This window comes from Microcaecilia unicolor, chromosome 6 (genome assembly GCF_901765095.1).
Source record: "Microcaecilia unicolor chromosome 6, aMicUni1.1, whole genome shotgun sequence".
NCBI classification, from domain to species: domain Eukaryota; kingdom Metazoa; phylum Chordata; class Amphibia; order Gymnophiona; family Siphonopidae; genus Microcaecilia; species Microcaecilia unicolor.
The window spans coordinates 87,716,540-87,743,448 of NC_044036.1; positions in this window are offsets into that span (position 1 = coordinate 87,716,540).

A 26,909-nucleotide genomic window follows, 5' to 3' on the forward strand; every position below is an offset into this window, starting at 1 on the left:
GGGTGAGTTTATAACTCTTGAGAACATCTCTACCAATTATTAAATTAATGGTTACCCAGAACCATTCTAGGTCAATCCTTTCACTACTTATCTCCTGGTTAGATTATTCTCTGGTAGTGCACTACTTGTCTTATATTTTTTTCCAGAGAAATATTTGGGAATGCTTTTAATAAATTGGTTTTCCCACTAGGAAATATATGGCCATGTTTAACATTTAGTGCACGCTAAAAATGCTAGCGCACCTTAGTAAACAGGCCCTATGGGGTCCTTTTACTAAGCTGTGGGAAAAAAGGGGCCATGCAGTAGTGGCGGGGGCCATTTTTCTTTTGTGCCAGGGCCCTTTTTACCGCAGCAGGTAAAATAGCCATGTAGTAAGATAACCCTTTGTATGGCCAAGCTGTGGGGAACACTTACCGCCACCCAATGAAGCGGTGGTAAGGGCTCCTGCAGTAACCTGGCGGTAACTAGGCAGCTCATGGCAATGCCTGATTACTGCCAGGTTAAAGCCATGCTACAGACAATAAAATTCCAGAGTGCTGGAAATGGTATATGCTCCAGCCAGAACTACTGCCGGCAGCTGCGTTGGGCAGGTGGTAGCTCCGGATTAGCGAGCTGTAAGCCTGCGTTGGGCTTACCTCCGCTTTGCAAAATACCCTCTATGTGTTGTTACTGTTAAGCACTCCTCTGACCTGCACATGCCCGCTTGCAGTTTATGCGATATAGATTTATGCGTACAATTTATAGAATACAGGGTTCATTTTCAAAACAAAAAATTATAAGATGGCAGAATGTTTTTTTTTTCAAAAATGTCCAAGTTGTGATTTTCTATACTTAGATTTTACACATTTAGCTGCACAATTCATCCAATTTCAAAAGGATATGTTGGGGGCATGTTTTGGGTGGGACATGGGAAGCACCAAAAGATAGACGTTTTCCGGAAAGTAATGAAACAAAATGAAAATATCTAGGGCCAAAATATGGGATGCTTTTGGCTAGACCTGTTCCATACTCAACCAGACACTGGCCTCTCTAAACCAGACACTGCTGTCATCTACCAACAATCGCAGCCTGAGGCATGCTGTCAGGTGCTGACATCAGTGCCCAGCAGGCTCAAGGGAAATCAAGCTCAGAGTGCCAAATGGCACCAGGACACTCCGCTTCGGAGACATAAATCTTTATCAAATATCTGCCTTAAATTCATGATATTATAGTAAGTCTTCTTCCAGACCTCTCACACTCATCTCAAATTTTCTTCCAGTTATTCACAGTTAATTGGCTATGTATTAATATTCTATGTCACTTTTAACTGGTTCTCCCTCTATCGCTTTACAAACCTACGTTAATATCCCAGTCTTTTATTTCTAACAGGTTTAAAGTTAAAGCAGGAAACCACAAAACACAATATGACAAATTCAATCATTTTAATCAACTAAATCATACACGCATCAATCAAAAAACACCTGACTCAAGGCCACCCTACTCAAGAACAAAACATAATTCTTTTCCACAAGAAAACACCTCATAAACGTTAAATGCAACACACATAATTCACTCTTATTATACCAGTCACAATTGGATTTGCTAATGCCAGATCTACAATAAACCAAACAAAGATAATCAGAGAATGGAAAGAAGAAGACAATTAGACCTCCTACTGATTACTGAAACTTGGTTCCATGCGCAAGACGATTCAATATTAAAATTACCTATGTCCCCCCAAGTTACAAAATTCTTCAAGCTAGAAAAGGGAAAAAAAGGAGGAGGAATTGCCATAATATAGAAATCATTTTTCAAAGTAGAACTGATATCTCATATTAACTCCCTACTCTCGAAACAGTTGCTTGCAAAATCAACAATGACATTATCTGATCCTATCTGCATCATCCTTTTTTTTACACCCACCATGGAGATGACAATCAACAGAAAAATATCTTTCACTGAATTTTTATCTAACATATGCACTAAATTTGTTAATGCCCTACTAATAGGGGACATTTTTAAACTACTGGCAACTCATACAACATTCAGCCATACCTCTCACAATAAAGGTCACTTACTTGACCTATTAGCCTAAAATTTGCAAACAACAACTTTCATCAAAGTAACGATACTTGGACTCAAACTCCTGGTCAGATCACAGCAAACTCTCTCCCTCTATTGGAGGGAAAATACAAAATCAATGAAAAAATAAAGTATGACGACTCCTCACAAAACTAGAGGAAAAATAAATACCACAACCTTCTGGTCTAACATCTGAACAATCTTGCTCTTTCTCCAGCAGTAATACAACTTCATGATTAAATGGGATGACTTATGCGAAAAAGCTTAAACATTGCTCTCCTCAAATCTACATCCAAACCAACCCAGAAAATGTCAACTTGGTTTAAATCAATCTATCCTTCTTTTGAAAAGAAATGTAGAAAACTGGAAAGAAAATGGACTACAGATAAATCAACAAAAAACAATTACTTGGAAAATTGCCATCAAAACATATAAAAATGAGATCAAAATTGCAAAAATTCAATACTATAATAAAATAACTTGGTGGTAATTTCTTAATACCAGTAAACTTTTCCAATTTGATAAAAAGCCTATTATCCACAAAAGAAATAACCACAACCACTAAGTCCCCACCAATAGCAGAGCAACTGGCTACTTTTTTCAAACAAAAAAATAGTTAAAATCAGAGGAGGAGTACTCAAATTAACAACCAACCATCAAGATATTTACAAAAAACAGTCAAACACACCTACAGGAATAGCCACCAACAGAATCTGGTCTTCCTTCCAACTACCAACCCATGACACAGTAAAACATTACCTCCTAAAATACTCAACCTCACAATGCCTACTAGATCCTTGAGCTCCTAATATATTCATTAATCTGCTTCAGCAGCATATCCCCTTCCCTGATAACAAAGGCTCTATTATCCTAACACCAGTACCAATTCAATCATCTTAACTGATGTAACAAACTACCGACTAGTAGCCTCCATTCCTTTAATAAAGGCGATGGAAGGAATAGTAGCAGCACAAACTATGGACTACTTTTCACATTTCTCCCTACTACACAAACACAATCAGGTTTCAGACCATGCTATAGCACTGAGACTGTCCTTATCACCCTAGTATCAAATCTCACAAAGAAATTAGCATAAGGTCTAAGATTTTAATAATACAGTTCGATATGTCTAGCGCATTCGATGTAGTAGATCATAATATTCTACTAACATAGACAACTTTGGCAATATGTGGCACAATCCACAAATGGTTTCAAGGATTCCCAAGATCTTACAAAGTGAAAATGAAAGGAACCTTATCCTCTCCTTGGTCACTGGACTGTGGAGTCCTTCAGGGCTCTCCACTATTGCCCACACTGTTTAATGTAATGATGTCACCACTAGGTAACACTAGAAACAGCAGGATTCAAAACATTCATAATATGCTGACCATGTGGTGCTTGAGCACCCCTAATATTTCACCCACCGGAAGTTCGATCCCTCTCCCCCTCCGAATTCCAGTGTTGTCATCCCCCCCATCTGAGTTCAGGCCCCCTCCCTCTGAATTTTAAAAGTCATCTTGACTTACTTCGTCGGGGTTACGGCGGCCGGCAGTAGCGATAGAAAGCCTGCAGGCTCGGCCCTTAGTTCAGTTTTTCCCTTCTCTCTCTCTCAGCTCTGGTCCCGCTCTCATTTCTGTTTTCTGCAAGGACGTGACCAGAGCTGAGAGAGAGAGAAGGGAAAACTGAACTAAGGGCCGAGCCTGCACGCTTTTTATCACTGCTGCCGGCCGCTGTAACCCCGACGAGGTAAGTCAAGATGGCTTTTAAAATTCGGAGGGAGGGGGCCTGGAACTCGAAGGGAGGGAGGGACGGCAACCCTGGAACTTGGAGGGGGACGACGACTCTGGAACTCGGAGGGAGGGGGGCCCTGTGGAACTCGGAGGGAGGGGAGGGGTGACCCTGGATTGGGAGGGAGGGAGGGGGACCCTCTGGAACTCAGAGGGAGGAGGGGGGAATGCACCACCTGTAAAAAAAAAAAAAAAATTCAGCACCCCCAATCATTTTGAAAAGTTGGCTCCTATGATGCTGACGATGTTACCATATACATAACCTTTAGAAAGAACATTCAAGACATCTTACTAAAGAAAAAAACTTGGCTTAACTTTGATCGAAACCTGTGCCCCAGAATCCAAACTAAAGCTAAATAAAGAAAATACTAAGTTCATGGTCATTACCAACCTATTTGACCAAAATGACTACAAGTTTCACAATTGACAACACTTCATCCCGCACTGACAATAATCTGAAAATTCTAGGTATAATTATAGACAAACATTTAACATTTGATACTCAAGTTTTCCTCAGTAATCAAAAAATCTTTCGGGTCTCTTTGGAAAGGATCAGACCCTGTTTCTCATCAGAAACATTCAGACTACTGGTACAACCATTAACATGATCTCAATTCAATTGTTGTAATGCCATATATGATGGCTGTAAGGAGTACCTGTTGAAAAAACTCCAAACAGCTCAAAACACTGCAGCCAGGTTCATATACAAAATCTCGCATTTGAAATGTCTCCCTTTATTAATCAAATTACATTAGCTTCCCATCAAAGTGAGAATCACCTTCAAATTATGCACCTTTATCTTTCAAATCCTAAATGGCACCATATAAATTTACCTAAAAAAACTGCTAAATATGAGGCAAGAAACTATCTCAGACTACACCTCCCAAATTGCAAAAGGTGACCCACTCTGCAGACTTCACTTACCTAGGAACCAAATGGTGGAACTCCTTACCACACAAAATAAGAAATATATAGGAATATACTAGATTCCGCAAAATCCTCAAATCGTTCCTATTCACACAAACCCTCACAAAGAACGACCATATCTCAAACAATTATTAGCTGACTTGGTTATCATTAACTTTCTCTTTGCTTCATGTACAATTTCTCATTCATAATAGGATTTTCTAAATGTTAAACATCCATAGCTATCCCAGTATGATTATGATTCTGTATTGTAAAACTGGATATGTACAACAAATTACTTTCTTATGCATTATTCTTTGTCATATATCTTATACTGTTTATTGTAAGCCACATTGAACTCAAACTTGTTTGTGATAATGTGGGATATAAATGTCACAAATGATGACTAACAGCCAGATTCTATGTATAGCACTTAGAAAATCCATGCAGAGAACATTTCTGCCTAAGCTTAATCTATAAGCGGTGCCTAGATGTAGGTGTGTTGTATAGAATAATATGCTTAACCGATATCCTAGCACCTAAAACTACACCAACAAAAAACATAGCATAAATCCTGGCACATAGAATATCTATAACATGCATACATTTTGGAACGCCCATGAAGCTCCCATTTCCCCACCCATAACCATGCCCCTTTTTGCCAGCGTACATTAAATTTAGGTGCAGTGCATTGCAGAATATGCTTAGGGAGTTGTGTGCGTAAATTCTAATTATTGTCATTTAGTGCTCATTATTGCTTGTTAAGTGCTGTTAAGTCAATTACGTTACATGCATTGCTGTAGAATACACTTGGATTTTGGCATGGAATGCTAGGTGCACTACATGGAATCCGGGGCTAAGTGACCAAAAGGTGCCCTAAATGACCAAATGACCACTAGAGGGATTACCTTAATTCGAAACAAAATGACTTGGTCTACTCACAAATAAGAAACCAACTTAATAATCAAAAGAGTAGACAACTGGTTCACTCCTGCTTAGGTGATCATGTCAGATTAAACTGATCCATTTGTTTGGGTAACTAGAGAAGGGATTTAGAATTAGTTCATGCATTTTCAGTAGTAGTTCAAGGCGAGTTGCATTGAGGTATAGTAGGTTTTTTTTTTTTCTTCTGTCCCTGGTGGGCTTATAATCTTAGAGTAAGGTGGAGTTGTCGTCAATGTAGGTAAGACAGGTTAATTTATCACAAACTTATGCTATTTAGCACAGGTCCCATTTTATGCATGATACCTAACTACTAATATAGCCTGGGTTACCAGTACAATAACCTGTCCTAATGATGGCCTACCTCCGTGTGAAAAAAGGGCCCTTATATTAGGCAATAACTTTTTTATTTTCACTTAAGTAAATTTGCTCTATGTGTGCTTCACTATACTTTTACTTTTAAGTATTAACATATACATTTATTTTTACTTAAGTACCTTGACCTAGTACTTTGACCAATACTACCTCATAGATGGATATTTACAAGGATATTGAAGAACAAATAATGCCTGCATATGCAGAACACCAACCTTAAACAAAGCAAATTGCTCCCCCCTTCCACTGAACAGCTTCTCTACATCAAGAAAAATTCTGATTTTATAATTAAAGAATGTCTCCTCCCTACATTTAAAAACTATGTGGATAACGATGAAGAAAAAGCAAATTTACTAAATAGATACTTTTGTTCTGTTTTCACAGAAGAAAATCCTGGAAAAGGACTGTGATGGAGTGCAAAAAGTACAAATGAGATTGAAGTGGATAGAGCACCGTTCACAGAAGAGTGTGTGTATGAAGAACTTGAAAAGCTAAAGGTGGACAAAGCCATGGGACCGGATGGGATCCACCCCAGGATATTGAGGGAGCTCAGAGAGGTTCTGGCGAGTCCTCTTAAAGATTTGTTTAATATATCCTTGCAGACGGGAAAAGTTCCGAGGGATTGGAGAACGGCGGAGGTGGTCCCTCTTCACAAAAGTGGTGATAGGGAAGAAGCTGGAAACTATAGGCCGGTAAGCCTCACTTCGGTTATTGGAAAAGTAATGGAAGCAATGCTGAAGGAAAGGATAGTGAATTTCCTGGAAGCCAATAAGTTGCAAGATCCGAGACAACATGGTTTTACCAAAGGGAAATCGTGCCAAACGAATCTAATTGAATTCTTTGATTGGGTGACAGGAGAATTGAATCAGGGACGAGCTATGGACGTAATCTACTTAGATTTCAGCAAAGCTTTTGACACGGTTCCCCACAGGAGGCTCTTAAATAAACTGGATGGGCTGAAGATAGGACCCGAAGTGGTGAACTGGATTAGGAACTGGTTGACGGACAGAAGCCAGAGGGTGGTGGTGATGGAATTCGCTCGGAGGAGGGAAAGGTGAGTAGTGGTGTGCTTCAAGGATCGGTGCTGGGACCGATTCTGTTCAATATATTTGTGAGTGACATTGCTGAAGGGTTAGAAGGTAAAGTTTGCCTATTTGCGGATGATACTAAGATCTGTAATAGAGTGGACACCCGGGAGGGAGTGGAAAACATGAAAAAGGATCTGAGGAAGCTAGAAGAATGGTCTAAGGTTTGGCAATTAAAATTCAACGCGAAGAAATGCAAAGTGATGCACTTAGGGAATAGAAATCCAGTGGGTGGGGAGTAGGTGTGCCCAGCAGTAATCAGTGCTGCCTGATTACCGCCAGGTTTCCTCACTACCACCTAAATAGGAGGTAGTAAGGGCTCCAGCAGTATATGGCCTCACAGCAATTTTTTATTATCACACAGCCATTTACTGTCTCCTTAACAAAACACTTTTACCCGCTGTGGTAAAAGGTGGCCTCAGTAAGCAGTAATCCCACAGTGGCATCAGCAGTTACCACGTGGTGAACTGTAAGTGCTTTTTCTATCAGGGAGCATGGCAGGTGTTTGGTAGTTAGTATGTGGCACTTACCACGTGCTAACTGGTTAATACAGAGTTAACGTAGGACCACTCACCACCTCCTAAATAGGAGACAGTAACTGCTTCCGTGTTAACTGGGGGCAGATGCTATGCATTAATATGAATGTTAATGTACAACCTGCAATAGAAAATACTGGGAGCATCTCCAATACGTCATGTTAAATGTGCTGCTACTGTACTATGTAGTAAAGTTCATGTTAAACCATGGTAACTGCAAAGTGTACTGCAGTGGTGTGGAGGAGTGGCCTAGTGGTTAGTGCAGTAGACTTTGATACTAGGAAACTGGCTTCGATTCCCACTGCAGCTCCTTGTGACTCTGGGCAAGTCACTTAACCCTCAGTTGCCCCAGGTACAAATAAGTACCTGTATATACTACATAAACCACTTTGACTGTAGTTGCAAAAACCACAGAAAGGCGGTATATCAAGTCCCTGGAATTATTGCCAGAGAATGTGATAAAAGCAGTTAGCTTAGCAGGGTTTAAAAAAGGTTTGGTTACTGTCCTAAAAGAAAAGTCCATTAGCCATTATTAAGATTGACTTGGGAAAATCCACTACTGATTTCTAGCATAACATCTGTTTTATTGTTCTGGGATCTTGCCAGGTACTTGTGACCTGGATTGGCCACTGTTGAAACAGGATGCTGGGCTTGATGGACCTTCGGTCTGTCCCAGTATGGTAATGCTTATTTTGAATATTTTTACTGAATGTGTGAAATGAACTGAATGATGTCCTAAAATTGGGAGGAAAAACCCCAGACGAACTGATGTAAACTGAACATTTTGGTCCTGTACAGATCCCTATTCAATTGATGCTATTCCCCTCTGTTTCTTGGGCATGACAATTACTCCCTGATTCTATAACAGAGCACCTAAATATCACTGTCATATGTGTACTTAAATTTATAGAATGTTAGTGTTTACATGGGTGTAAGTATACTTTGTGCATAACTACTAGTACTCTATAAAGTACACACACATGCAGGGTTGCCAGATGGAAAAAAAAAATTCCCAACCCACGCCCAAAAGGAGTCCAATGATAGCCCTATCTGAGAGGTGGGGGTTCTCACCCATGCAAGCACGCTTGCTTACGCTGCCTCCTCTTTCCACTTGGCTGCTATGTTGTGCTTGCCTCAGCAACGTTCTGCCTCCAGTCCAGAGCAGCGTGATGATGAGTCATCAGCTGATGACCTCATCACCCACCTCACCTTCTATTGGGTGTCTCTATTTTTTTTAGTGTGCTCTAATTTTTTGCATGTGCTAAAAACGTTAGTACACCTTAGTAAACAGGGTTCTATAGTTGCTACAGGATGCTCTTTGCCCCAGTATTGAAAGTCATTACCTCTGTGGTTATGCTACCAGTTGTGACTGCTCATGGAATATCATTTATTTTAATATATATATCCCATCCTAATAAAGAAAAACCCAGAATGACAAGAAAGGTTACACAGTAACAACAAATATACTGAAATAAGATAAATTAAATTAAAAAAAAAAAATCTGTGCATTTCAAGCCCAGTTAAAAATGGCTAATATTCTATACCTTCCTCCATTGTAGCAGATTTCACAATACTTCCAGTTAACTATCAAAAAGCCATGTTTTCAAAGCTTTCCTAAAGATAAATGGTGGAGATGTTGTTCTAATCTCTAAGGCAGTGTTCTTCAATGCAAGGCCCACAGGACAATGAGAATCTCTGCAGTGGCTCTGTCCTTTTATTCTTTGTGGGGGGGGGGGGGGGGGGGGGAGCGCTGAATGCAGGCTGTGGGCCTTGCATTGAAGAACACTGCCATAACTGCTTGCTCCTAATGTTGACGCTCTCTCCGTCTCCCCCTCCCATGAGATTGCATTTCTTCCTACACCTCCTTCACCCCACTGTGATCTGGCATCTCTCACTCTGTCCCTCCCTTCTGGCATTTCCTTTCTTCTGCTCAGTCTTGTCTTTCTCTTTCCCACAACTCTTTGGAGATACTTGCTCATGGATCAAGGAGGGGGAGGGAGAAGATGGTGCATATGAATAGAGGGGAAGGGAAGAGATGAGGGAGGAGATGATACATGGTTGGAAGAAGGTAAGAGAGAGAGGAGATGTTGCACATGGAATGGGAGATAGGGGGAAGGGAAAAGAGAGGGAGGTGATATGGATGTGGGAGTAAAGGAAAGGAAGACAGAGGAAGTAGACAGTGCACATGGAAGGAAGGGAGGAGATAGTGCACAAGGATGGAGGGGAGGGGAAGAGAAGAAAGAGGGAGGTGATGGAAAAATACTGGAGGAGTAGCCTAGTGGTTAGAGCACAGGGCATGATATCCATGGGTGCCTCTTTCAAGTCCCACTGCTGCTCCTTGTGATCTTGGGCAAGTCACTTAACCCTCCTCTGTTTCAGGCACAACATTGTGAGTCTTGCTAGGACAGGGAAATACCTAGTATTTCTGAATGTAACTCACCTTGAGCTACAAATGAAAAAGATGTGACCAAAATCCAAAGAATAACAACAATAGATTTTAGACAGAAAAAAAATGGAAGAAAGATGAACATGAAGCTTGAAAGATGGACAAAACAAATGGGAAAGATGGATGTAGGGCTGGAAGGAGAGAAAAGAAATAGCAATGGACAGGAGTCCTGGAAACAGAGTTAAGAACTCAGACAGAGGGAAACATAAACAGAGACTGGGATCAAAATGATTAGGAAAATAAAATCACCATACAACGGTCAGAAAAACTGAAATATGTCAGTTTCTAGAATTTACATCTGCTCTCTTTGTATTTTGCTCTTGGGAGAAATAAATGCATTCTTTCTTTCTTTCTTTGGTGTTGCACTGCATACAGAATCTGCAATATTAGTGTTTTTGTTTAATTTTTGCCTACATTCATATTTTTAGTTTATGGTCACTTAGTGTCGCGTCTCTCGCGCTTGCCGCGCTCTCGAGGACCTTGGCATACCTTCAGGCTTCTTCCCCGGAAGCGCGGGGTTTGTGAGTCCTTTAGGCAAAATCACCTTCCAGGTAGAGAGGAGATAAGACTGGACCGGAACTCCGGACTGGAGTTCTACAAACCGGAACACTCGGAACTGGAACGCACCGGACGGGTGCGCATTGGAGTGGGGCCCACTGGACTGGACACACTGGAGTGGCCCCACTGGACTGAAACATACAGGAGTGGAACCCGCTGGACTGAAACACACTGGAGCGGAACCCGCGGAACTGGAACACCCTGGACCTAGGCTTCACCTACACTTGACTGCCTTCCCCCTCGGGTTGAGCCCTCAGGTTCTGGCAGCCGTAGACTTACAGGAACAGCAGGAATGAAAGTCCAGGGGTGCCCCCTGGCACCTAGGCGAAGGCAAGGCAGACAGCAGGGTCTGTCTGGGTTCTGGCAGTCGGCAGATTCAACACTGTCTCTGGAGGTGGCTAGCAGGACGGCTAGCGAAAGTTACTGTCTCCGCAGGAGGGCTAGCAGGACGGCTAGCAGGAGATGCAACACTGTCTCTGGAGGTGGCTAGCAGGACGGCTAGCTGAAGTCACTGTCTCCGCAGGAGGGCTAGCAGGACGGCTAGCAGGAGATGCAACACTGTCTCTGGAGGTGGCTAGCAGGACGGCTAGCGAAAGTTACTGTCTCCGCAGGAGGGCTAGCAGGACGGCTAGCAGGAGATGCAACACTGTCTCTGGAGGTGGCTAGCAGGACGGCTAGCTGAAGTCACTGTCTCCGCAGGAGGGCTAGCAGGACGGCTAGCTGAACGGAACACAGTCTCTGGAGGTGGCTAGCAGGACGGCTAGCTGAACGGAACACAGTCTCTGGAGGTGGCTAGCAGGACGGCTAGCTGAAGTCACTGTCTCCGCAGGAGGGCTAGCAGGACGGCTAGCTGAACGGACACAGTCTTTGGAGGTGGCTAGCAGGACGGCTAGCTGAAGTCACTGTCTCCGCAGGAGGGCTAGCAGGATGGCTAGCTGAACGAACACAGTCTCTGGAGGTGGCTAGCAGACGGCTAGCTGAAGTCACTGTCTCCGCAGGAGGGCTAGCAGGACGGCTAGCAGGAGATGCAACACTGTCTCTGGAGGTGGCTAGCAGGACGGCTAGCTGAAGTCACTGTCTCCGCAGGAGGGCTAGCAGGACGGCTAGCAGGAGACGCAACACTGTCTCTGGAGGTGGCTAGTCTAACACTAGGAACAAACACAGTGAACTAGCAGAGCTATGCACAGGCTACAAGCCACACGGTGCCTAAGCTGGCTAGTCTATCACTGGAAACAAACACAGTGAACTAGCAGAGCTATGCACAGGCTACAAGCAACACGGTGCCTAAGCTGGCTAGTCTATCACTGGAAACAAACACAGTGAACTAGCAGAGCTATGCACAGGCTACAAGCAACACGGTGCCTAAGCTGGCTAGTCTATCACTGGAAACAAACACAGAGAACTAGCAGAGCTATGCACAGGCAACAAGCCAGACGGTGCCTAAGCTAACTAGTCATACACTGGAAACAAACACAGAGAACTAGCAGAGTTATGCACAGGCTACAAGCCAGACGGTGCCTAAGCTAGCTAGTCAAACACTGGAAACAAACATAGAGAACTAGTAGAGCTATGCACAGGCAACAAGCCAGACGGTGCCTAAGCTAACTAGTCATACACTGGAAACAAACACAGAGAACTAGTAGAGCTATGCACAGGCAACAAGCCAGACGGTGCCTAAGCTAACTAGTCATACACTGGAAACAAACACAGAGAACTAGCAGAGCTATGCACAGGCTACGAGCCAGACGGTGCCTAAGCTGGCTAGTCTACACTAGGAACAAACACAGAGAACTAGCAGAGTTATGCACAGGCTACAAGCCAGACGGTGCCTAAGCTAGCTAGTCAAACACTGGAAACAAACACAGAGAACTAGCAGAGTTATGCACAGGCTACAAGCCAGACGGTGCCTAAGCTAGCTAGTCAAACACTGGAAACAAACATAGAGAACTAGTAGAGCTATGCACAGGCAACAAGCCAGACGGTGCCTAAGCTAACTAGTCTGAACAAACATAGAACACTAGCAAAGCTATACACAGGCTACAAGCCAGACGGTGCCTAAGCTAGCTAGTCTGGACAAACATAGAACACTAGCAAAGCTATACACAGGCTACAAGCCACACGGTGCCTAAGCTAGCTAGTCTGGACAAACATAGAAACTCACTCAGAGCAAACACTGAACTGTGTACAGGGCACTCTATACACCAGGACCTTTAGATGAGATTAGATGAGATGAGATGCAAAGGCCAGGACTGTAGTCTCCAAGTCACTAATAAAGCCCTCAACACCAGAGCTACAGCTGCAGCAATCACCTTGCAACCAAACAGAGGCTTGACACTCAGAGCAGTCATCCCATAGGAAGGAACAGCGGGAGCCATCTTGGATACTGGCAGAGAGGAAGAGGCGGCAGCCATCTTGGAAGAGGCATAGCCCACACAGGTGAGGTTCAGTAAGGCAATCAGCACACAGAGCCAGAAAGAACCTAAGACAGACACAGACACAGAGACAAGCAGAAGCCAGCACAGACACTGACTCCCAGAAACAGGGTAAGTCTGAGGGTGGTCCCGGCCACGGACGGGACAGTATCCCTTCTCAAGACCCCCCTCTCGGTCTCCCGGAGGCGGTCGGGTATCCAGGGGTAACTATGATGAAACTTCCTGATAGGTCTCAAAAGCCAGACATAGATCACTGGGCTGGAAGTCACAATGAAGTTCAAAACTGGCAGACAAAAGTAGAACTTGTGACCAGGAAGCTCCTTCGAGTCACCACGGGGCAACCTCAGGAACATGGATGCATCAGAGGAACACAATTCAAAAGTAACCCTCCCCTGAGGGAACCCACAATGTCCTGAACCTCTTGGCAAATCCATGAAATGACAGGAACAGGGCTGGAGTCACTACCCCAGCTGACATCAGAAGCTGGGCTGAGGCTCGAAGTGGCATTCCCATCTTGACAGGAGCTAGAAGTCTGAACAGAAATGGATCTGGAACTAGCACCCGGGTTGGCATCCAACGCGGAGCCGGGATAGGAACCCGGACTGGCCTCAACCCCTTGACTGGGACTGGATTCAGGAGCCTGACTGAGACGGGAACTCAGCAGAAGGTCAGCCTCCTGACGGACACTGGAACTTAGGACGACCTCAACCTCTTGGTCGGACCTGGAACTGGACACGGACTCAGCCTCTTGGCTGGAACTGGAACTTGGAAGAGATTCAGCTGCAGGGCTGGACACACCCCTCTGGCCGGACTGGGACGTCTCTCTAACCTTAGCTTCAGGCGGCCTCTGCCGAGCAGGGTTCAAGAGGAGACGGCCCTGGTATCCCCAGAGCATGCTAGCAGGCTGAAATGCAGAAAATGGGTTTCTCCGGGCCCCAAGCCGTTGAACACACCTTCTCTCAGCTATTGCTTCGGAGGTCTTCTCCCAGGCTGAATCAAAACAAGGTCTCTCATAGTCCTCTTGGAACGTCATCTCATCCTCAAGAGCAGACTCAATATCTTGGCTGACCTCTGCACTCGGTGCAGATTCAGCATCTTGACTGGAACTGCAACTCGATCCAGACTCAGCATCTTGACTGGACTTGCAACTCGATCCAGACTCAGCATCTTGACTGGACTTGCAACTCGGTCCAGACTCAGCATCTTGGCTGGACTTGCAACTCGGTCCAGACTCAGCATCTTGGCTGGACTTGCAACTCGGTCCAGGCTCAGCATCTTGACTGGACTTGCAACTCGTGACGCCCTCTGCCTCCTGGCAGGGACGGAACTTTAACTGAGGCTTGGCAGAACACACCCTTTGGACAGGGATCGGAGGCTCGAGCGGAAGCGCCACTCGAACTGGCCTTCGGAGCTTGATTGGAGGTACCCTCCAGACTGGAAGCGGAGGTGCCACCTGAACCACCCTGTGGACTGGCACCGGAGGCTTGGTTAGCAGCCCCCCTCGAACTGGACTCAGTGGCTTGACTGGACGGGTCACTTGAACAAGAACCGGAGACTTGACCCGAAGCGCCACTTGCACAGGAATCTGAGGCTCCATCGAAGATTTCCCTCGGACTGGACTCGGAGACTTCAAAGGGCGTGCCATTTGAAGGAGGACTGGAGGCTCGACCCGCAGCGCCACTTGCACAGGAATCTGAGGCTCCATCGAAAGCTTCCCTCGGACTGGACTCGGAGACTTCAAGGGGCGTGCCACTTGAAGGAGGACTGGAGGCTCGACCCGAAGCGCCACTTGCACAGGAATCTGAGGCTCCATCGAAAGCTTCCCTCGGACTGGACTCGGAGACTTCAAGGGGCGTGCCACTTGAACGAGGACTGGAGGCTCGACCTGGAGCGCCACTTGCATAGGAATCCGAGGCTCCATCAAACGCCTCCCTCGGACTGGCCTCGGAGACTTAAGCTTCCTCGTTACTTGGACTGGAATTGGAGGTTCAGTATGAAGCATCCCCTGGACTGGACTCAGGCGCTTAGGAGGCAGCGCTACTTGAACTGGGGTCAGGGGCTTGGTCCGACGCCTCCCTCGGCCCGACCTCAGCGGCTTGGCTGGAGGCTTCACCTCGGAAAGGCTTCCAAGGCTCCACCGGAAACCCTCCTCGAACTGGACTCAGCATCGGTGGACTAGGATCCCGACGAAGAGCTACCCCACCATGGTACGGCCGGCTACTCGGCTGAGGTGTTCGAAAAGACCCGGGCGGAGAACGTTCCCGGCGTCTTCTTTCGATCTCAGCCTCCGGAGTATCCCACAGAGCTGGGTCTTCCCGAAGTCTGCGGCGGTACTCACGGAGCGTGATGGCCGAATTCATGTCAGAAACTGGGTTATAGTGGTCAGAAACTGGGTTATAGTGGCCCAGACTCCGGTAGACACGCTTTCTCTCCGCTGCTGCTTCAGGAGTAGCCGTAAAGGCTGGATTCGACAGAAGTTCCTCTCGGTATTCCCACAGGCTTAAATAGGGATCCAAAATAGAAACTAGACTGTCCTTGGAATAAAAAAAAAAAATAATCAGAATTTCCCCTCGGATTGTCCATAGGGCACGGACTTATGGGCATGAAGCCCACCTGGACTGATGATCTCGCCGAACTCATGGCCTTTGCATCCTGTCGCGTCTCTCGCGCTTGCCGCGCTCTCGAGGACCTTGGCATACCTTCAGGCTTCTTCCCCGGAAGCGCGGGGTTTGTGAGTCCTTTAGGCAAAATCACCTTCCAGGTAGAGAGGAGATAAGACTGGACCGGAACTCCGGACTGGAGTTCTACACCGGAACACTCGGAACTGGAACGCACCGGACGGGTGCGCACTGGAGTGGGGCCCACTGGACTGGACACACTGGAGTGGCCCCACTGGACTGAAACATACAGGAGTGGAACCCGCTGGACTGGAACACACTGGAGCGGAACCCGCGGAACTGGAACACCCTGGACCTAGGCTTCACCTACACTTGACTGCCTTCCCCCTCGGGTTGAGCCCTCAGGTTCTGGCAGCCGGTAGGACTTACAGGAACAGCAGGAATGAAAGTCCAGGGGTGCCCCCTGGCACCTAGGCGAAGGCAAGGCAGACAAGCAGGGTCTGTCCGGGTTCTGGCAGTCGGCAGGATTCAACACTGTCTCTGGAGGTGGCTAGCAGGACGGCTAGCGAAAGTCACTGTCTCCGCAGGAGGGCTAGCAGGACGGCTAGCAGGAGATGCAACACTGTCTCTGGAGGTGGCTAGCAGGACGGCTAGCTGAAGTCACTGTCTCCGCAGGAGGGCTAGCAGGACGGCTAGCAGGAGATGCAACACTGTCTCTGGAGGTGGCTAGCAGGACGGCTAGCTGAAGTCACTGTCTCCGCAGGAGGGCTAGCAGGACGGCTAGCTGAACGGAACACAGTCTCTGGAGGTGGCTAGCAGGACGGCTAGCTGAACGGAACACAGTCTCTGGAGGTGGCTAGCAGGACGGCTAGCTGAAGTCACTGTCTCCGCAGGAGGGCTAGCAGGACGGCTAGCAGGAGATGCAACACTGTCTCTGGAGGTGGCTAGCAGGACGGCTAGCTGAAGTCACTGTCTCCGCAGGAGGGCTAGCAGGACGGCTAGCTGAACGGAACACAGTCTTTGGAGGTGGCTAGCAGGACGGCTAGCTGAAGTCACTGTCTCCGCAGGAGGGCTAGCAGGACGGCTAGCTGAACGGAACACAGTCTCTGGAGGTGGCTAGCAGGACGGCTAGCTGAAGTCACTGTCTCCGCAGGAGGGCTAGCAGGACGGCTAGCAGGAGACGCAACACTGTCTCTGGAGGTGGCTAGTCTAACACTAGGAACAAACACAGTGAACTAGCAGAGCTATGCACAGGCTACAAGCCAGACGGTGCCTAAGCTGGCTAGTCTATCACTGGAAACAAACACAGAGAACTAGCAGAGCTATGCACAGGCTACAAGCCAGACGGTGCCTAAGCTGGCTAGTCTACACTAGGAGCAAACACAGAGAACTAGCAGAGCTATGCACAGGCTACGAGCCAGACGGTGCCTAAGCTGGCTAGTCTACACTAGGAACAAACACAGAGAACTAGCAGAGTTATGCACAGGCTACAAGCTAGACGGTGCCTAAGCTAGCTAGTCAAACACTGGAAACAAACATAGAGAACTAGTAGAGCTATGCACAGGCAACAAGCCAGACGGTGCCTAAGCTAACTAGTCTGAACAAACATAGAACACTAGCAAAGCTATACACAGGCTACAAGCCAGACGGTGCCTAAGCTAGCTAGTCTGGACAAACATAGAACACTAGCAAAGCTATACACAGGCTACAAGCCACACGGTGCCTAAGCTAGCTAGTCTGGACAAACATAGAAACTCACTCAGAGCAAACACTGAAACTGTGTACAGGGCACTCTATACACCAGGACCTTTAGATGAGATTAGATGAGATGAGATGCAAAGGCCAGGACTGTAGTCTCCAAGTCACTAATAAAGCCCTCAACACCAGAGCTACAGCTGCAGCAATCACCTTGCAACCAAACAGAGGCTTGACACTCAGAGCAGTCATCCCATAGGAAGGAACAGCGGGAGCCATCTTGGATACTGGCAGAGAGGAAGAGGCGGCAGCCATCTTGGAAGAGGCATAGCCCACACAGGTGAGGTTCAGTAAGGCAATCAGCACACAGAGCCAGAAAGAACCTAAGACAGACACAGACACAGAGACAAGCAGAAGCCAGCACAGACACTGACTCCCAGAAACAGGGTAAGTCTGAGGGTGGTCCCGGCCACGGACGGGACAGTATCCCTTCCTCAAGACCCCCCTCTCGGTCTCCCGGAGGCGGTCGGGTATCCAGGGGTAACTATGATGAAACTTCCTGATAGGTCTCAAAAGCCAGACATAGATCACTGGGCTGGAAGTCACAATGAAGTTCAAAACTGGCAGACAAAAGTAGAACTTGTGACCAGGAAGCTCCTTCGAGTCACCACGGGGCAACCTCAGGAACATGGATGCATCAAGAGGAACACAATTCAAAAGTAACCCTCCCCTGAGGGAACCCACAATGTCCTGAACCTCTTGGCAAATCCATGAAATGACAGGAACAGGGCTGGAGTCACTACCCCAGCTGACATCAGAAGCTGGGCTGAGGCTCGAAGTGGCATTCCCATCTTGACAGGAGCTAGAAGTCTGAACAGAAATGGATCTGGAACTAGCACCCGGGTTGGCATCCAACGCGGAGCCGGGATAGGAACCCGGACTGGCCTCAACCCCTTGACTGGGACTGGATTCAGGAGCCTGACTGAGACGGGAACTCAGCAGAAGGTCAGCCTCCTGACGGACACTGGGACTTAGGACGACCTCAACCTCTTGGTCGGACCTGGAACTGGACACGGACTCAGCCTCTTGGCTGGAACTGGAACTTGGAAGAGATTCAGCTGCAGGGCTGGACACACCCCTCTGGCCGGACTGGGACGTCTCTCTAACCTTAGCTTCAGGCGGCCTCTGCCGAGCAGGGTTCAAGAGGAGACGGCCCTGGTATCCCCAGAGCATGCTAGCAGGCTGAAATGCAGAAAATGGGTTTCTCCGGGCCCCAAGCCGTTGAACACACCTTCTCTCAGCTATTGCTTCGGAGGTCTTCTCCCAGGCTGAATCAAAACAAGGTCTCTCATAGTCCTCTTGGAACGTCATCTCATCCTCAAGAGCAGACTCAATATCTTGGCTGACCTCTGCACTCGGTGCAGATTCAGCATCTTGACTGGAACTGCAACTCGATCCAGACTCAGCATCTTGACTGGACTTGCAACTCGATCCAGACTCAGCATCTTGACTGGACTTGCAACTCGGTCCAGACTCAGCATCTTGGCTGGACTTGCAACTCGGTCCAGGCTCAGCATCTTGACTGGACTTGCAACTCGTGACGCCCTCTGCCTCCTGGCAGGGACGGAACTTTAACTGAGGCTTGGCAGAACACACCCTTTGGACAGGGATCGGAGGCTCGAGCGGAAGCGCCACTCGAACTGGCCTTCGGAGCTTGATTGGAGGTACCCTCCAGACTGGAAGCGGAGGTGCCACCTGAACCACCCTGTGGACTGGCACCGGAGGCTTGGTTAGCAGCCCCCCTCGAACTGGACTCAGTGGCTTGACTGGACGGGTCACTTGAACAAGAACCGGAGACTTGACCCGAAGCGCCACTTGCACAGGAATCTGAGGCTCCATCGAAGATTTCCCTCGGACTGGACTCGGAGACTTCAAAGGGCGTGCCATTTGAAGGAGGACTGGAGGCTCGACCCGCAGCGCCACTTGCACAGGAATCTGAGGCTCCATCGAAAGCTTCCCTCGGACTGGACTCGGAGACTTCAAGGGGCGTGCCACTTGAAGGAGGACTGGAGGCTCGACCCGAAGCGCCACTTGCACAGGAATCTGAGGCTCCATCGAAAGCTTCCCTCGGACTGGACTCGGAGACTTCAAGGGGCGTGCCACTTGAACGAGGACTGGAGGCTCGACCTGGAGCGCCACTTGCATAGGAATCCGAGGCTCCATCAAACGCCTCCCTCGGACTGGCCTCGGAGACTTAAGCTTCCTCGTTACTTGGACTGGAATTGGAGGTTCAGTATGAAGCATCCCCTGGACTGGACTCAGGCGCTTAGGAGGCAGCGCTACTTGAACTGGGGTCAGGGGCTTGGTCCGACGCCTCCCTCGGCCCGACCTCAGCGGCTTGGCTGGAGGCTTCACTCGGAAAGGCTTCCAAGGCTCCACCGGAAACCCTCCTCGAACTGGACTCAGCATCGGTGGACTAGGATCCCGACGAAGAGCTACCCCACCATGGTACGGCCGGCTACTCGGCTGAGGTGTTCGAAAAGACCCGGGCGGAGAACGTTCCCGGCGTCTTCTTTCGATCTCAGCCTCCGGAGTATCCCACAGAGCTGGGTCTTCCCGAAGTCTGCGGCGGTACTCACGGAGCGTGATGGCCGAATTCATGTCAGAAACTGGGTTATAGTGGTCAGAAACTGGGTTATAGTGGCCCAGACTCCGGTAGACACGCTTTCTCTCCGCTGCTGCTTCAGGAGTAGCCGTAAAGGCTGGATTCGACAGAAGTTCCTCTCGGTATTCCCACAGGCTTAAATAGGGATCCAAAATAGAAACTAGACTGTCCTTGGAATAAAAAAAAAAATAATCAGAATTTCCCCTCGGATTGTCCATAGGGCACGGACTTATGGGCATGAAGCCCACCTGGACTGATGATCTCGCCGAACTCATGGCCTTTGCATCCTGTCGCGTCTCTCGCGCTTGCCGCGCTCTCGAGGACCTTGGCATACCTTCAGGCTTCTTCCCCGGAAGCGCGGGGTTTGTGAGTCCTTTAGGCAAAATCACCTTCCAGGTAGAGAGGAGATAAGACTGGACCGGAACTCCGGACTGGAGTTCTACACCGGAACACTCGGAACTGGAACGCACCGGACGGGTGCGCACTGGAGTGGGGCCCACTGGACTGGACACACTGGAGTGGCCCCACTGGACTGAAACATACAGGAGTGGAACCCGCTGGACTGGAACACACTGGAGCGGAACCCGCGGAACTGGAACACCCTGGACCTAGGCTTCACCTACACTTGACTGCCTTCCCCCTCGGGTTGAGCCCTCAGGTTCTGGCAGCCGGTAGGACTTACAGGAACAGCAGGAATGAAAGTCCAGGGGTGCCCCCTGGCACCTAGGCGAAGGCAAGGCAGACAAGCAGGGTCTGTCCGGGTTCTGGCAGTCGGCAGGATTCAACACTGTCTCTGGAGGTGGCTAGCAGGACGGCTAGCGAAAGTCACTGTCTCCGCAGGAGGGCTAGCAGGACGGCTAGCAGGAGATGCAACACTGTCTCTGGAGGTGGCTAGCAGGACGGCTAGCTGAAGTCACTGTCTCCGCAGGAGGGCTAGCAGGACGGCTAGCAGGAGATGCAACACTGTCTCTGGAGGTGGCTAGCAGGACGGCTAGCTGAAGTCACTGTCTCCGCAGGAGGGCTAGCAGGACGGCTAGCTGAACGGAACACAGTCTCTGGAGGTGGCTAGCAGGACGGCTAGCTGAACGGAACACAGTCTCTGGAGGTGGCTAGCAGGACGGCTAGCTGAAGTCACTGTCTCCGCAGGAGGGCTAGCAGGACGGCTAGCTGAACGGAACACAGTCTCTGGAGGTGGCTAGCAGGACGGCTAGCTGAAGTCACTGTCTCCGCAGGAGGGCTAGCAGGACGGCTAGCTGAACGGAACACAGTCTCTGGAGGTGGCTAGCAGGACGGCTAGCTGAAGTCACTGTCTCCGCAGGAGGGCTAGCAGGACGGCTAGCAGGAGATGCAACACTGTCTCTGGAGGTGGCTAGCAGGACGGCTAGCTGAAGTCACTGTCTCCGCAGGAGGGCTAGCAGGACGGCTAGCTGAACGGAACACAGTCTTTGGAGGTGGCTAGCAGGACGGCTAGCTGAAGTCACTGTCTCCGCAGGAGGGCTAGCAGGACGGCTAGCTGAATGGAACACAGTCTCTGGAGGTGGCTAGCAGGACGGCTAGCTGAAGTCACTGTCTCCGCAGGAGGGCTAGCAGGACGGCTAGCAGGAGATGCAACACTGTCTCTGGAGGTGGCTAGCAGGACGGCTAGCTGAAGTCACTGTCTCCGCAGGACGGCTAGCAGGAGACGCAACACTGTCTCTGGAGGTGGCTAGTCTAACACTAGGAACAAACACAGTGAACTAGCAGAGCTATGCACAGGCTACAAGCCAGACGGTGCCTAAGCTGGCTAGTCTATCACTGGAAACAAACACAGAGAACTAGCAGAGCTATGCACAGGCTACAAGCCAGACGGTGCCTAAGCTGGCTAGTCTACACTAGGAGCAAACACAGAGAACTAGCAGAGCTATGCACAGGCTACGAGCCAGACGGTGCCTAAGCTGGCTAGTCTACACTAGGAACAAACACAGAGAACTAGCAGAGTTATGCACAGGCTACAAGCTAGACGGTGCCTAAGCTAGCTAGTCAAACACTGGAAACAAACATAGAGAACTAGTAGAGCTATGCACAGGCAACAAGCCAGACGGTGCCTAAGCTAACTAGTCTGAACAAACATAGAACACTAGCAAAGCTATACACAGGCTACAAGCCAGACGGTGCCTAAGCTAGCTAGTCTGGACAAACATAGAACACTAGCAAAGCTATACACAGGCTACAAGCCACACGGTGCCTAAGCTAGCTAGTCTGGACAAACATAGAAACTCACTCAGAGCAAACACTGAAACTGTGTACAGGGCACTCTATACACCAGGACCTTTAGATGAGATTAGATGAGATGAGATGCAAAGGCCAGGACTGTAGTCTCCAAGTCACTAATAAAGCCCTCAACACCAGAGCTACAGCTGCAGCAATCACCTTGCAACCAAACAGAGGCTTGACACTCAGAGCAGTCATCCCATAGGAAGGAACAGCGGGAGCCATCTTGGATACTGGCAGAGAGGAAGAGGCGGCAGCCATCTTGGAAGAGGCATAGCCCACACAGGTGAGGTTCAGTAAGGCAATCAGCACACAGAGCCAGAAAGAACCTAAGACAGACACAGACACAGAGACAAGCAGAAGCCAGCACAGACACTGACTCCCAGAAACAGGGTAAGTCTGAGGGTGGTCCCGGCCACGGACGGGACACTTAGCCTGTATTTGAAGAGTGGCAATCTGTATACTGTATATGTGACCAAGGCCAGGTGTTTTGGTGGGGATATATACATGCTGTGGGGAATTCTTTTTTGAAACATTGGAGAAAAAAATGCTAAATTAGCCAAACCACTCAATCCACAGTAAATGGAATATTTACCAATAATATTGAAAATTTCTAAAGATGTGCTCATACACCATAAGTAGGACCCTGGGAGGACTCTGAAAAGATAAGTTAACTTTTGATATGAATTTGACACTTGAAATTAATTGCGTTAAAAACTTAAAATAATATATATTCTGGTTTATGTGTGCAATTATTAAAAAATTACAATGGTGACACAGTTGGTCTGTTTGATCTATGGTGGTCCCACTTACAGTGTATGAGGGCACTTAAGAGCATCTTTAGATATTTTCAATATTATTGGTAAATATTCCATTTAAGAATAGAATGCTGTGGGATAAGTGGTTTGGCTAAATGGGCAACTTTTTGACAACTTACCTGGGTAAATAGTTTGAGAAAAGTTGCCTTCCCCATGTCTTATTATGCTGCCCCCTAACTAAAATAACACCATACCTCCTTTTTTTTCATATTGTATGTCAGGAATAGATTTACAGTTCAAAGGAAGGAACAAGAATACAAACATATTAAAGTGCATAATAACTTGACATCACTAGTAAATAAAATTTCTCTCTCCATCTCAATGGAATTACATTGGATATTAAGATGTTACATAAAACCTTGTAAATGGAATATATTTTCATTTTGCTTGGAAAGTGAAATTGATCGGGCTTGGTACGATGAACATGATGTTGATCTTGCTTCCACAACCTACATAATTATAATTTCTGTAGAAAGTGCTTTTTTTTTCTTTAAGCAGAAAGATATAGCAGATTATGTATCATGAATGAGAATGAGGGTTTGGGTTCTGGGTTGTGTTATTTTGGTTGATGGATGTGGAGAAAATCTTCAGTTCCTGGAAACAATTACTTGTACAGCCAGCTTGCTATTCTCAATTTTTCATAGGCAGCATCACAACTTCAGTGTTGATCAGAACATCACAGCAACATGAGGACTACTTCCATCTGTTAAATTCCTTCACATTACAGCCTATGCATGAATTCCCTAGCATGGGGGTCTGAAGATGCGCTAAAATTAGTGCATATTGTATGTACATGAGGAAATGTCATATGTAAATTAGACTTTAATATGCCCTCCTTCACTCATTATATATCACACACTTGACAAACAGGGCCAGATTTTAAGTGGGGGTATCCACAGTCAAGGGGGAGGAATGCCTTCACACTACAGTCATCACATCCTGATCTTTCCTCTCTCTTGGGTAGACCGCTTAACCTTTACTGCTTGGCCTGCATAGTGGCAGTTCTGATCAGGAGCAGCAATTCTTACACCAGAACACAGGGTGGGGCATGTGAGCCCTCCTGTATTCTCAGCTCCATGCAATATTTCACTCCCTTCAACTCACAGGGACTTTCTGTTATCATGGTAATCTATGCCCATTGTGAGGTGTGTGACACAGCAGGACCTATTTATGCAGGAGGGACTGCAGGTCCTGTGCTGAATTCTGCTATAGGAATCACAGCTGCTGATTGGCCTGCCACAGTGCAGGACAGGATCATTGTTGTCTGGGGCCTGAAGTGGTGTAACCCTTGTTTGTGTGATGAACATCAGAGTGAGTTAATATAAGTAATTTGTAGGACTGATAAGTCCCTTTCATCCTTTCTCAGTGACTTTGATGCCTGGCTTGCCTTCTTCCATGATCCTTCCCCCCCCTCTCTCATCCTTGGTGACTTTAATATTCCTGCTAATGATCCTTCTAACTCTTATATTACCAAGTTACTGGCTTTAACATCCTCCTTTATTCTCCAACTATGCTCCACCTCCCCCACTCATCAAAATGGTCACTGTCTTGATCTCATCTTCTCCTCCAACTGTTCACCCTCTAGTTTCCTTGCCTCTGATCTTCCCCTCTCTGATCACCATCTTATAACTTTCACACTTAAATCTCCTCCCTCCCAGTCCCGTCCTATCTTATCTAATTTATCTAGGAACCTTCACGATATTGACCCTTCATCTCTATCCTCCCATGTTTCAAACCTCCTCTCTACTGTGGCACCATCCACGTCTGTCAACTAGGCTGTTTCTTCTTACAACAATACTCTATCCTCTGCCTTAGACACTCTTGCACCTTTGATGACCCGCCCTATAAGGCGTACAAAACCCCAACCTTGGCTGACTTCTAATATCTGTTACCTACGTTCCTGTACCCGCTCCGCCGAACGCCTCTGGCGGAAATCTCGGGCCCTTGCTGATTTCTTACACTTTAAGTTCATGCTGACCTCCTTCCAATCTGCTCTTTTACGTGCCAAACAGGATTATTATATCCAACTGACCAACTCTCTTGGCTCTAACCCTCGACTTCTCTTCACCACATTGAACTCTCTCCTCAAGGTGCCCCCTCCCCCAACTCCCCCTTCATTATCTCCTCAGACCCTTGCTGAATTCTTTCACGACAAGGTTCAAAAGATAAACCTTAAATTCTCTACCTCGCCACCTCTCCCTCCACCAGTCCGTTCCCCTCTCTCTCCTTCCCCTCATTCCTTTTCCTCCTTTCCTGAAGTTACTATAGAGGAAACTACACTCCTCCTTTCCTCCTCAAAATGTACCACCTGTTCCTCTGATCCCATTCCCACCCATCTTCTTAATGCCATCTCACCTGCTCTTATTCCTTTTATCTGTCACATTCTCAACCTCTCACATTCCACTTCAACTGTCCCTACTGCCTTTAAACATGCTGTGGTCACACCTCTCCTTAAGAAGCCTTCACTCGACCCTACTTGTCCCTCTAATTACCGACCCATCTCCCGCCTCCCTTTTCTCTCCAAATTACTTGAGCGTGCTGTTTACCACCGCTGCCTTAATTTTCTCTCCTCACATGCTATTCTTGACCCACTACAATCTGGTTTTCGCCCTCTCCACTCAACCGAAACTGCGCTTACTAAAGTCTCCAATGACCTATTACTGGCTAAATCCAGAGGTCTCTATTCCATCCTCATTCTTCTTGATCTTTCCGCTGCTTTTGACACTGTCGATCATAGCATACTCCTCGATACCCTGTCCTCACTTGGATTCCAGGGCTCTGTCCTTTCCTGGTTCTCTTTCTACCTCTCCCTCCGCACCTTCAGTGTTCACTCTGGTGGATCCTCTTCTACTTCTATCCCTCTGCCTGTTGGCGTACCTCAGGGTTCTGTTCTTGGTCCCCTCGTCTTTTCTATCTACACTTCTTCCCTTGGTTCATTAATCTCATCCCATGGCTTTTCTACCATCTCTATGCTGATGACTCCCAAATCTACCTTTCTACCCCTGATATCTCACCTTGCATCCAAACCAAAGTTTCAGCGTGCTTGTCTGACGTTGCTGTCTGGATGTCTCAACACCACCTGAAATTAAACATGACCAAAACTGAGCTTCTCATTTTCCCCCCCAAACCCACCTCCCCACTCCCCCGTTTTCTATTTCTGTTGATGGCTCTCTCATTCTCCCTGTCTCCTCAGCTCGAAACCTTTGGGTCATCTTTGACTCTTCTCTCTCCTTCTCTGCTCATATCCAGCAGATCGCCAAGACCTGTCGTTTCTTTCTTTACAACATCCGTAAAATCCGCCCCTTTCTTTCCGAGCACTCTACCAAAACCCACATCCACACCCTTGTCACCTCTCATTTAGACTACTGCAATCTACTTCTTGCTGGCCTCCCACTTAGTCACCTCTCCCCTCTCCAATCGGTTCAAAACTCTGCTGCCCGTCTCGTCTTCCGCCAGGGTCACTTTACTCATACTACCCCTCTCCTCAAGTCGCTTCACTGGCTCCCTATCCGTTTTCGCATCTTGTTCAAACTTCTTCTACTAACCTACAAATGTACTCACTCTGCTGCTCCCCAGTATCTCTCCACACTCGTCCTTCCCTACACCCCTTCCTGTGCACTCCGCTCCATGGATAAATCCTCCTTATCTGTTCCCTTCTCCACTACTGCCAACTCCAGACTTCTGTCTCGCTGCACCCTACGCCTGGAATAAACTTCCTGAGCCCCTACGTCTTGC